Source organism: Phalaenopsis equestris, unplaced genomic scaffold (genome assembly GCF_001263595.1).
Source record: "Phalaenopsis equestris unplaced genomic scaffold, ASM126359v1 Scaffold236071, whole genome shotgun sequence".
Classification (NCBI taxonomy): Eukaryota; Viridiplantae; Streptophyta; class Magnoliopsida; order Asparagales; family Orchidaceae; genus Phalaenopsis; species Phalaenopsis equestris.
In genome coordinates, this window is record NW_018253917.1 from 1 (window position 1) to 9,848 (window position 9,848).

Sequence of the window (9,848 nt, forward strand, 5' to 3'; positions counted from 1 at the left end):
CTCCACATTTTGGTCCTTTTTGCTCCAAATTTGTTTATTTTTGCATATTTTCACTCCATTAACCTTAATTCATCCTTCGTGCAACAAAAAAATCAAAAATACCTTTCTTTAAAGTGCAATATCATTACAAACAGTATAAAAGAGGTACGAAAATCTCAACATATTTTACTTTGGTCACTCCTCTGATATTTTAATTGACCCATGAGTGGGGTACCAAGAAAGTTCCAAAGTTATTTGAGTTGAATTTCAGGAATTATGAAGTGGAAAGTCCTACGAGAAAAATGATAATTATGAAATTTGAAGATCCAATTAAAAGTTAGGCTAAGTTAAATCGTAAATGGGTAATATTGATCATAATAAACTCTCTTGGATATCTGAAATATAAGGGTTTAAAAGGTAGAAACCACTCAGCAATTTTTCTATAACAAGGGTAAAATTGTAATTTTCCTAAATTATTGTGACTTGGAAGTTGGTCTAAGTGGATGATCCTAAGGTATTGGGCTTGAGCTAGGAAAATAATAACTTACTAATAATAACTTACTCATTTGAACTCATTTGAAGCACCTAATCGGTGAATAGCTCATAAACCCAAAAGGAATGTATTATGTTCGTTCATTGTTTTGAAAGTGTAGATTTAATTTTGAAAGTGTGTTTTTGTTGTTTTCAGTTTTGGTTTAGTTTTGCATATAAAGTAAATGTTTAGTTTTGTTAGTTTTGCATATAAAGTAAATAAATACAGGTAGAAAAAGTTGTAAGGTAAATAGAAAAAATGCAGTACATAAAAACGTGAAAGCGTACTTGAGCATTCATTGTCGCTGAATGATTAGTATCATAAAACATAGTATAATTTACAGAAAATTTAGATAGATTATGGGAAAATAAAATATGAACATTTAATATGAATAATCTAAAAGCAATTTGTAAGAAAACACGAGTAAGTAAAAGAAAACTTATAGTCACATATGAAAGAACATAATTAAGTGTTATACATCAATAAAAGTGGGGGCTCGGAGCTGGACTGTGTGCTTTCTAACCCTGAGTACGAGTGACTTGACCTGCAATTACACAGACATTTATATTCTTGAATATGGCCAAAATCTTGACCCAATTTATATTTAACGGCTAGTGAGAACAAATGTAATATTATAAAATTTAGATTAATAGTTTTCTCAGTAAGGGTAATGATTCCTGACTTATTATATAGATGTAAAATGCAATGTATGCGATTATATGTTTTAACTTCCTTAATAGTTATTCTTAATTTGCAACAAAGTCAAAAATTTGATCTAAAGCAAAAGCTAGATAAGTTTTTCACTATGAAATAAAGAAGAATACAATTTTAATTTTAAATATGGGATACTACACAAGTATACATATCGTTATTAAGTAATATAAGACTTTGATTAAGCTCTGCATATCAAACCCACATGAAAAATGGCTATATGCTCTTTAGAAATTTAGAAATTTTAAAAGATAAAAATCTACTTAGCACAATATTCTTACTTAAACTTAAGATGCTAAAATAAGAATGCAAACACGATTCTTTTTGTAATTTTTTGTTTATGAAAATAAAGTAAGCAACTAATTAACTTAACTAAATACTTTGAAGATGAATGTGATATAAATAAATTTTTTTCCCTTATCATGAATCAGTAATAAGTAGAGAAATTCTGTTGTGGAAGTATTATAAATGTGTTGTGCCAAATAGAAGCAATAATATTATTTACCCTTACTAGAGATGTTATAAAGAACATTAGATAATCTATTGTTTGAATAATCTTGAAGACTGGCTAGGCAGGGAAGATACTAGCTCTCACTTTAGTGTTCCATCTTCTCCCTCCACCCGGGGGCACTAGGAGCTAACATTTTGTATCAAAGCCTGAAACTATAAATCAAATTGGTCTCTTTAGTCTGTCACTCTAAAGTCCTCTAATTCTACACCCTTGAAAAATTTATTTCCCTATTTATTTGCACTCAACCCTATGAAATACATTCTCATCTATGAAGTTAATATATTGTTCTCACAACAGGTATTAACATTTTAATTGGCTAAATCAAAAAATAAATGAAATGCAAGGTTTCAAATCATCACAACTTCTTCCAACATTGAAGTCTAATACTTAACACAATTTGCTTTCAACACTTAATCACTTAACAGTTTAAGGAAAAAGATAAAGAAAAATTCTTAGAATCCATGGAGAAAACACAATCACACATGATTTTAAAAGTAGAAATCATGCACATAAACAAGAAATCTAAATTAAAATCAAGTGTAGTCACAGAGATAAACACTAATCTCAAATCCTCTTTACCAAATGACTTGAAGTTCCTTTGAATTCTCTTCCTTCACACACAATACAAACTAACACTCAAAATAAAAAGAAAAGTGTAATGAATTTTGACCAAGGCCGATTTAGGTGCTTGATCAAAGTCCATCTTATGGTGTTCAAGTGATGGGGCTTCTATGTGGGATCTTATTCTCTCACTCGGAGGATGGTGTGCGTGCAATTAATTTGGATTTGGTGGAGTCTAGAGGGATGTCCTATTTTGGGCTTGATTTTGAGCTCTAAAATTGAGCTCAGGCAGTGGGTTTAAGGGCTTGAGGATGGTTGGATTGAACTTAGTGGGTCTTGAAGAAGCTCTAGGATCAATTTGGTAGAGTCTCCCCAAGGAATTTCAAGCTCTCCCTCCCTTCTTTTTCATGGAGGGTGGTTTTAAATAGAGGGGGAAGGAGAAGCCATCAGAGGCAATTGATGGGTGCCATAAGTTGCTTAGGTGGAGAGGAGGAAGGGTTAACAATCCAATTGGAATGAGCCAACTTGGTTGGGTTCAATTTTGAGTTTTGGCCTAGGTGGAGCATTTGGGCTTGGCTTTTCTGGCAGCCAAGGTGGTCGGCCGGCCAGGGAGGGGTCACCATCTAACTCAGGGAGGTCAGGGCTTGGTTTTAGTGAATGCAATTGTGATTTTCCATGTGTAAAGGTGTTGGATTGAAATAGTATGGGTCAAAGCATGGGTTTGGGCTGGGTTCAGCCACCGAGGTTGGTTTGGGTTGAAGAAAAATCAACTAGGTCAGCTTAATCATTAAGGATAAGTCGTCATCCAAAGTGATATAGCTAAACATGGGTTTGCATAATTCATGGGAGGGGTTAAAACCTTTTTAAGGAGGCTTGAAAGTGGCTTGGCCTCTTGTGCCACTAATAGCTTGGTGATGTGGCAAGGCTTAAATGGCTCACCTATGGCTTGGGAAGGCTTCATGGCTTCCCTTTGGCTTGGCTAATTTTCATGAGAATGGATTTTTGATTTATTTGGTATTTTTGGTGAATTTTGGCATGATGCTTGATTTGGAATAATTTGATCATGAATTTAAAACTTTTAAATGATTTTAATCAAATGGATGATGAAGAGGAAAAAAAATGTCATGTGGGCTTTGGATTTGACCTTTTAAATTTAGATGTAGTGGGCTTCAGATTTTACAATTGAGGTTTAATTTAGCCTAATTGGATGTTGAATTTGGTATAATAATATATCATAAAGATTTTGGAAGTGATTTCAAATGATTTGAATTGAATTTGAAGGCCAATTTGGTGGGTTTAGTCATATGGTCAAAATTTGGGCTTTTTGATTTGGGTGAAATTGACTGGGCTTGTAATTGGGTCAAGTTGAGCTTGTATTTTGTTTATATTATGATTAGGGATACTTAATTTTAGTTTGGAATTGAAATTGGGCAAGATTGGGATCAATTGGGCCAAGATTGATGCTAATTTGGGGAAATTGGGCCCTCAAGGGCAAATTTGGGGCTTTCGGTCGAATTGGGTAAAATTGGGTCAATGTGATAGTTAAAAATTGAAATTAGGAATATTTGGGAGGATTTTGGAGTTTTTGGGAATTTTTTGGAATTTTTGAAATTTTTGGGTCATGAGAGGCATTTTGGTAATTTTTGGCAATTTTGGGTGTATTTGGGAAATTTGATGATTTAGGTAAATTTTGGTCAATTTAGGTAGTGTTTAGTGGTTTTAGATGATTTTTGGGCAAATTTGGGTATTTTGGCTAATTTTGGGATTTTAAGGGGAGTTTGGTAATTTGGGGAGATTTGGGGGCAAAAATTAGGATTGTTGGGGTATTTTGGTAATTTAGTGATTTTGGGCTAGAATGGGCAAGTAAGTCATGAAGCCATGCCAAACCAATAGGGGCCATATTAGGATTCATTTTGGATTCTCAATATTTTGGTTCTAACCCGCTTATCCAAGGACTAGGGGTATAGGTTCATTCATATGAGCTTTCCAAAAGGAATCGTGAGACCAAATCAAGGGGTCTTAGGGTTTTGGGTATGCAAGAAAGTTTAGTGTGTGCAAGCCATTTCAACCATCACCATACCACCCGAGGTTAGTCCTAAAGTCTGACAATCCTATGGGAGACTCCCCATGAGTTCCCCCATATTGACCTCACCTACTAAGTGCTAGAGGTTAGGACCAATATGTGGAACTTCAAGTTGAGCAAAGAAGAATTTGGAATTTCTAATGGTGAGGGTTCCTTTTCTAGTCTTCTTGGAATAGTCAATAGAAAAATCTTATGGCTAAAACCTAGGCTACTGAAGAGGAAAAAAAACTAGACTTCAACCAAAAATAAGGTCAACAAATGGACCCCCAATAGGTTTGGTGTGTCGGGCACGCACACCGCACGTATTGGCGTTGACCGATGAGATCAACAAAACTACCACATATTTTCTAGGTCAACAGACCTAAAAAAATGAGTAAATTTTAGTGAGCATTATTTCCACTGAGGAATTGGCAAGTCAATATCTAATCGAAATGAGAACTCGAAACGCCCGTTGGGGATTAAAAGGTGGATTTCAAATTATCAGGTTTCAGATATTAAAGGATAAGAATTAGGATTTAAGTATTGACCCCTAGATGAGAATTGAAATTCGGGTATCAATCAAGGTAGGAGAATTGGATGCCTTACTCCATTTAAGGTGGTCTTAAACCAATCTCAAAGAATGGGATCGGGATGCCTTAAATAAATCAAAGGGGTCGTTCATTCAACCTCTAAAGTTTGATATTTGGACCACTGCAAAGAAATACAAAATTGGATGTCTGTATCCTCTTCCTCTAAAGTTGACATGTAGATCATTGCAAAGCAATTTGGAATTGGATGTATGTATCCTCTTCCTCTAAAGTTCATATGTGGATCATTGCAAAGCAATGCGGAATCGGATGTCTGTATCCTCTTCCTCTAAAGTCGATATGTGGATCATTGCAAAATAATGCGGAATCATATGTCTGTATCCTCTTCCTTTAAAGTTGGTATTTTATGGAAACATATCACTACGTTGGGAAGGAATGCTAAAGGACTCAGATCCAACCCAAGAGGTAGAGGAAAAGATCAGATGGAAAAATAAAGCACAAGGACTCCGATCTAACTCAAGAGTTGTTTGGGAATATATCACTACATTGAGCAGGAAATGCTTAAGGACTAAGATCCAACCCAAGAGGTAGTAGGAGGGAATCAGAATCTCAGTACTGACCCCCAGAACAAAATGAAAATATTGCAGAGAATTTGTGGTGTTGAGCTTATATATGTGTCATATGAACATCAACATTGGTGAGAAAAATCTGTGAAATTTTGTGCAGAATGTGCAATTCTGTGGGGATATGAAGAAAACCGGTGCAGACCAGGATATTTGCACTGTGCAAGCAGACAGTAAGAAACCTCAAACTCGAGAGAAACAAACTCAATAAATTTTATCATTTTCTTTTCTTGTTATTTTTATTACATTTAATTATCAAAATATATTTTCAAAATTTAATTTTTGTTGATTGATTTTTCAAAAAAATTTTAAATTTTAACATCAGGCTTTCGTTGTGACGTTCTTTGTTCATTATAATTTAGAACCAACGCATGGTTATGTGGCTCTTTATCTATCGTACGAAGAGGGAAATTTGACAAGCAAGTTAAAATTTGAAAGAAATTTTATTAATCTGCTTCAAATATGAGTTACAGACTGAATACATGTTGAAGCATCAAAAGACAACATGTTGAATATATTAGAAACATCATGTACTGAATACATATCATAAGCTAAGCATATCTGATACATGTCTCATCATATCTGCTGCATCAAAACACAGTACAAAAAGGTGTCCACTGGCTTTCCATCCTCGGTGTGGTGAGCTCCTGATCAACCTGAACTACTAAGCCACACTCTAGGACAAAAACTCCCTCTACGTGTACTTAGAGGTGCAACCTTCTCATAGCTCATAAGGTTCTAGTTCTTCCAATTTTGGGTTTGAATGGAACCCCCGTGGTATTTTGCTAACTTGCATTCTTCTAAATGTTACATATACTCTGTGATATTGCACTCTCGGGATGCAGTGTTTGGCAAAATCGGCCCCATTTCCTTTTAAAACCAGTACCGATCCCATCGGCAGTGGAATCTCAATGGACCCTCTAAACTCCCTAGGGCCAATGATGTTGATTTATCTTCTAAAGAGTATGCTGCTCCTGCTCATGAAAGACACTATGCAAAAAGGTCTAACGAATTCATGGTGGTTAATTTGGGGGAGGAATGCAATCCTCCTTCTCATAAATGTTAATTATGCAGCTGTTCGGGATGCAGTCGGATGGTAGTATACTCCATCAAATCAAACTCTTGACAATTCTCTTTATTGCATAAGGCATTGGATCACCTCATCATGTCTTAATATTCTAGGGGGGTTCCCTTGTCTATCTTCAATAAAATTATAACAACAACCACATTGAATGGTAATTCTTCCTTTCTCGCGCATTCATTTCCACGACTCTGAATAAGTTCTCGGCCTCAGATGACCAGCTCGACCTCTGTCCCTCGGGTCAAATACACAGTCTAAAATTCTTTTTTCATCTTTTTCTGAGAATACCCTGGTGTACAACGCCAAGCCTTCCAAAATGTTGACAATTTTACCTTGAACTTCTTCGTAGAACTCGAACTCTCTTCTTTTAAATCTGTACATTCTTTCTTATTCTGTTGTGAAAATCTCCTCAAAGTGTCAGGGCTATCTCCTTGTCTCAACATCTTCAGGAATCCATGTCTGATCTGGTTTTGTAGGCAATGGGATGTACGACTCTGCATCTAGATGTGCTACCTCCTGGGCTCCCACACCGGTGGTCGTGAACTCTTGAAAAGAACTATTGCAATCCAAACGTAGAATGTTGCATCTCGGACATTCAACAAATACTCCTTCGGTAGATGCTCCCACGGGAATTTCAACATTACATAGCGGGCAACCTTTGTAAGATTCAAGGGGTGTTTCTGTCTGCATCGACTCTGTGGTCGGTTCTAACTCATCCTCTGTATCAAGTGGGCTAGAAGAGGTCTCCTTCATGCATGGTTCATAAATATTCCCCTTAGGAATAGGGGTGGGTAGACCTGCTGCTTCTTTCTACCGTCTTCTTTCTTCTCGCAGGAAGGTTCTATGTTTATGTTGGTTGACATTGCGACGCTGAGTTCTTCTGAGCGGTGCATCTGACACTCTGTCTTCATCGACACATACTAATTCCCCTGTCGAAGCAGTTATCAGGGACTGTAGAGGACTGGTTCCTTCAATTGTATATTGTTGTTGAGTGATTACTTTCTTCCTATTCTGTGAGGAGTCTTCTCTGGTGCCCATCTTTAACGGAGATGGTAATCCTTCTTTTTCCCAGTGACTGACGACGTTCATCAGGGGATTCTCATATTCTACATTGACTTGATTGAAGTCTAAGTCCAACTCTATAATACCACCATGAGCAGCCCTTTCTTAATTAAGTGCGAGATTGAGGCCATCTCAAAAAGAGAAATTCAGCTTGTGTCCTAACATTTTTTCTATAGAAGACAGAAAAATATCAGTGCGCTGCATTCATCATGAACAAGTACAAGAACGAAGCACTTATAAAATTTTATTATTATTTGCAAATTTTATTTATTCAATTTAATTTAATGTTAATTAGGTTTTGAAAATTAGAAACAGAAGAAGAGAAACAAAGTGGGCAAATTTCAAAAATTTTCATTTTATTGAGGTTAATTTATTACAAAACTTGGGACCTAGTCAGAGATGCTTGACCACAAAATCAAAATTTCAAAAGCAAAAGTTGATTTCAAGCATCGTCACGTCAGGTAGTATATCTTCAAGTAGCGGCCATTGACCGACAACATAGGTCTTTCACCCCAAAAATCCATCAGCTGGTAAGCTCCTCCCGAATAAACTTCCTATATGACGAATGGTCCCGCTCAAGTTGGTTCAAATTTTCCACCTATTTTGCACTGTGCAAGAATAGGCCTTTTGAGAATGAGAACATGATCACCGACATTAAACTCCCTAAGGCGGACCAATTTGTCATGATCCTGCACCATCCTTACTTGGTAGAGCTCCAAGTGTTATTGTACTTCTAGTCATTTTTCCTCAAGACTTTCTAATTCCTCAAGTCAGAATTTCACACTTTCTTCAGTTATGATTTGGTTGGCGACGGTGACTCTGAGAGACAGTGTCTGAACTTATAGCGGTGGTACGGCCTCGGACCCGTGCACAAGCGCATAGGGTGTACATTGAGTGGGACTCCTAAACGATGTCTGGTAATCCCACAAAGCTCCACAAAGCTTCTAATAGTCTGTTATGCCAATCTCTTTTATTTTTGTCCAGCGTCTTTTTTAGAATCTGCACGAGTGTTTTGTTGAAAGCTTCAACTAAGTCATTTTCCCTGGGGTAGTAGATTGTAAAGTATCTCCAATTTATCCCATGTTGTTTAACAAAATTGTTGATTCTTGTGCTTTTGAAGGTTGTCCCATTGTCAAAAATTACCCTGCATGGAACACCAAAACGGTAGACTATATTGGTCTCGAAGAATTGCAGAACATGTTGTGTTGTAATCTCTCATAACGGCACTGCCTCCGCCCACTTGGAGAGGTAATCCATAGCAGTGAGGATAAATTTGTATCCCTTAGAGGATGGAGGATCTAACGAACCTATTATGTTCGTGCCTCAACACTCTAATGGCCATGAGGCAACAGTTGGGTGTAGCGCATTTGGAGGTTGGTGTAAGACCGCACCATGCACTTAACAAAGGTGACACCTTCTAGTTGTATCCATGCAATCAAATATCATTATTGATCAATAATATCGGAGTCTTTTGATCTTTATCTTCATCTTTGGCACTGACTGATGAGCACCACACAATATGGCATGTACTTCTTTGACGATATTTTGTGCTTCTGCTCTGCTTAGACATCTCAGTCACATATGATCGAATGATCTCATGTAGAGAACATCACCCACCAGAGCATGTGACATAGCCCTTCTTGTGAGGTGATATTCTTTGAACTTATCCTCAGGCAACTTTCTTATTTGCAAATATTTTATTAATGGCTTGCGCTAATCTTTGTTGATGTCAGCAACTCTAATCATCATTTCTTCTTCTTTTTTGAGCCTATGTAAACTATCGTGGTCGATTTAAGACAAAAAACATCTTCCTTGTATTGTAATATCGATGGAATCCTCTGGTGGACATGCCAGCTCCTTAGCAAGTTTTTCTAGAGCGTCGGCATGGGCATTATCTCCCCAAGGAATCCTATATAGAGTCATATTAGGGATTTATTCAAGCAGATTCATTTTATACTAGTGGTATTCTGCTAGCCTTTAAAGAAAACCAAGGGTGGAAAGTCTGTAGGACCTGATGATATCCCAATTGAAGTGTGGAAATATTTGGGAGATTTTAGAGTTTCTTGGCTTACTAAACTCTTTAATATTATTTTAAAAACTCAAAAGATGTCTGAGGAGTGGAGGAACAGTATTTTGGTCCCCATTTTTAAGAATAAAGGGGATGCACAAGAGTGTGAA